We start from the raw sequence: 3,871 nt of genomic DNA, 5'->3' as shown, positions 1-3,871 counted from the left end.
TGGCGCGATATGGCAGCCTCGCTTCTGTCAGTCTGCCCCGGGGCAGCTGTGGCTACAACCGTAGCTTGCCTCCACCAGTGTATGAATGAATAGTGGTATTGTAAAGCGCTTTGGGTGCCTTGAAAAGCGCTATATAAATCCAATCCATTATTATTATTATTACTTGTGTGGGCAAATGCTCACATTCGATGGCGTCTGGCACGTTGGAGAGGTGTGCGCTTCACGGATGAATCATGGTTCACATTGTTCAGGGCAGATGGCAGCTGAGAATGTCCCAGTTCTTGCATGGCCAGCATACTCACCGGACATGTCACCCATTGAGCATGTTCGGGATGTGCTTGACCGGCGTATACGACAGCGTGTACCAGTTCCCACGAATATCCAACAACCTCGCACAGCCATTGAAGTGGAGTGGACCAACATTCCACAGGCCACAATTGACAATCTGATAGACTCCATGCGACGATGTGTTGCACTGCATGAGGCAAATGGTGGTCACACCAGATACTGACCGGTTCTGGGTCCCCAGACCCCCAATAGCGCAAAAAACTGCACATTCCAGGGTGGCCTTTTGTTGTGGGCAGTCTGAGGTACACCTGTGCACTACTCATGATGTCAGATCAGCATCCTGATGTGGCACACCTGTGAGGTGGGATGGATTATCTCAATATGGCAGATGTGCCCACTACCACACATTTGGACTGATTTGTGACCACTGTTTGGGAGGGATGGTTATATTGTGTATCTGGAATGAATTTTAGGTCTCTACGTCCATCCCATGGGGAATGGGAGCAGTAACAAAGGTGTTGCGTTTATATTTTTGTTGAGTGTATGTTATACTTGGACCTTTTGCAGAATGAGTTTTTTGAGATACCCCAACCCCTCCAAAAGATAACCAGTAAAAAAGGTGAAATTAAGCTACATTTTTTCCTTTTGTCCAGTGAGGTTAACAAATTGGCTGATGATTCCAACCTCAATACCAACTGTCCTTTGTGTCAAACAGTCTTTCTTCCCTTATTGCACATTGAGTTTCACGACCTGTGCACGATGACCGGGAAGGAAACTGTCAGATAAGATTATTTTTTTTCACATGTTGTAACACACAAACATATTCTTTGTGGCAACTCAAACTATTTTCTCTTTAAGGTTTTATGTGAATCCCAGTGCCTCAGGGGACAGCATCCACAGCATCAGCACTCACCCCACAGCTAGCAGCGCGGCTGACATTAGGACACCAGACCTTATCACTTTCACAAAGAACGAGCCGATGTGCACCCCTGGAAATAATCCAGGAGCACAGAAGAGGTACACTTTCATTTGAGTACCTTGAATGCACCTCAGGTTGCATGCACGAGGAGATGTATTTGCATAAATCTTCAGCACCACCTTACTGCTGTTTTTACAGGCTGTGGATAATAATTTGCACTAGATGGCAGCATAGATATTCTGAATCTGCTCTTTGTGCTCTTTACTTGGTGACTGAGAATGATAAGTTATTGGAATAAACTTTGATAACAAAACTAATAATTGTTGCTATTGTTGTGCATCATCGTGTTATTGTAATGTCTTTACAGTAGAATATAAAGTGATTTGAGGCAGATGTTTTGGTGCTATATAAATAACTGAATGGTTGTTTCCAGTTTGATTCCAGAGCCAGTACAGTCAGATCCCCTGGGTCTCCTGGAGCACCAGGCAGCATGTAAGCAGCAGAAAGGCACCGGGACATCTTTGACACGTAGCAACAGTGTTGGAGGACCTCTGCAAAGCCTGGACTACTCTCAGAGACCTGGACATGGTGTTTCCACCACCAGCCTTCCCTGCAGTTTGCAGGAAGTGCAAGTCAGTGCCTCCTTTCTGTTCCAAGCCTTCACTGACAGTAGTGCTTTTATCCACATGGAGTCAATGAGTGGAATTCTGTGTGTTTACAGGACGGCATGGGGACAAAGCGGCCAAATCCCAAACCAGTGTCTGTGCCGTACCTCAGCCCCTTGGTACTGCGCAAGGAGCTGTAAACCTTGCTGGAGAATGAGGGAGATCAGGTATAAATATAAAGACATTCTCTCGTGTTTTTATGTATATAGCAAGTGTCAGCCAGCAGATTCAAGATCCTTTGAGTTCCACTTTGTGGTTTATCTGTCCAGGTGATCTACACCCACAAGTTCCTCAGCCAGCACCCAATCATTTTCTGGAACCTGGTGTGGTATTTCCGCCGCCTGGACCTGCCCTCTCACCTGCCCGGTCTCATCCTCACTTCTGAACACTGCAACAACGGAGTGCAGGTTAGACATAACATCTGGTTAAATGCAGTTTTCTCTTCTAATTTTTTCAATCTCAAGGTATGCACTACTGTCCACAGGAACTTGTATCAGGAACTAGGAACTTTTAGACCAGAGTCAAAGAACGTTGGGGCGTGGAATATTTCAGCTATTTCCCAATAGGTAAAAAGTTACTCTGTGGTGTGCTGCTTATTTGCTGTTTGTAAAGACAAAAGCAAAGAAGACAAAGAAAAGTCTCCTGGATCGCGCTCATCTTCATATTCCATGTTGATGTAAGAAAACTTTAACATCATCCATCAGGTGGGCATACAGTAGAGGACTATGTCTAAATGAAGCTGTAACTCACACATAAAAGATGAAATGCTGTGACTGTAATAGACTGAAGCCGGCAGTGACGTGCACACCACCTATAAGAAGGCTTCAGTCATCTAGACCCAACACAGCAAACTCATTCCTTTACAGAGGGTGTCCTGTAATTAGCGAGCACCATGTAAGCTGTGCTATAATGTCATGGTTTATTCTTGCAGCTGCCTCTGACGTCACTGCCACAGGACAGTAAGCAGGTGTACGTACAGCTCCTGTGGGACAACATCAACCTGCACCAAGAACCTGGAGAACCACTTTACCTGCTCTGGAGGACGTTTTGTGAGTGTGAAGACAGACATTATCAATCATTGTCCATCAGTACAGTGTCAAGTGCAGACTGAATGGTGAGCTATACTGCATAATCACCACTGGGGCGCACCAGAGTTGGGCCTTTAAACCTCAAGCAAACAAAATAGAAAATCTAGTGAATGCAATAACTTGGGAACGAGACTGCCTTGTGTCTCCCAGGAGCGTCTATAGAGAAATACTGTTTCTGTCACTGGTGGCTTTGGGACGGGAGAACATCGACGTAGGTGAGTGAGATTAACTAGTGATGTCAGCTGTGACCTCTAGTGTACTGTAAGAGTTTGAAGGTGATGAAAAGCAATGACGTGAAACGTTCCTAACTCATATATGTGTCGTCATCATGCAGAGGCCTTCGACAGAGAGTACCACAACGCATACAACCAGCTGAGCGCGGAGCAGCACAAGTCTCTGCACTGCATCGATCGCCCGCCTACTCCCAGCGTCCAGTGGTGCCTTAAATGTTTTGGAGCGCCTTTCGTCTGAAGTAAGTAAAATTTTATTTATATAGCACATTTCTAGATAGAAATCACAAAGTGCTTTACAAGTACTGATCCTCTCAGCAGCAGAGACACAAACTCTCACTGTTCCTGCTTCAACTTTGGGGAACAGGGAGACTTTCGGACATCTCCAGCTGGACGAACATGGTACTGCTTCCTCCGTTTGCCTTGGAAGATGACGTTGGCCGTTTCATGTTTCTTTGCTTTGCTTTAAAGAGGTTTTCCAAGCAGCTGCCTAAAAGTGGAACTGTTGTTGCAAACTTCCTGGAAAGCTGTAATGAATCTCTTCAGACTAGTTGAGTTGCTTTTCCTTACAGAAGCTGTATAAAGCGATTGATCACTGTACAGAATATCTGTGTGTGTGCATGTCAGCAGCCTTGCTCGTAGCCTTTTGCCTTCTTGGCTTAAATCTGTCGTAGCTATACT

At 45.4% G+C, this 3,871-nt stretch overlaps 1 long non-coding RNA gene across 1 annotated transcript; it reads left to right on the top strand.

The window, feature by feature from the left end:
• Window positions 1–1,672: 1,672 nt before the first annotated feature.
• Window positions 1,673–2,916, top strand: LOC145426074 (uncharacterized). Its single transcript, XR_013906838.1, has 4 exons — window positions 1,673–1,839; window positions 1,929–2,039; window positions 2,142–2,279; window positions 2,804–2,916. It is a non-coding gene; the product is annotated as an uncharacterized LOC145426074 (long non-coding RNA).
• The last annotated feature ends 955 nt before the right edge of the window (window positions 2,917–3,871 follow it).

The sequence above is a fragment of the Astatotilapia calliptera genome, chromosome 3, assembly GCF_964374335.1.
Source record: "Astatotilapia calliptera chromosome 3, fAstCal68.1, whole genome shotgun sequence".
Lineage (NCBI taxonomy): Eukaryota > Metazoa > Chordata > Actinopteri > Cichliformes > Cichlidae > Astatotilapia > Astatotilapia calliptera.
Note: the sequence above shows the minus strand (reverse complement) of the source record. Positions and strands in the feature narration are given on the sequence as shown.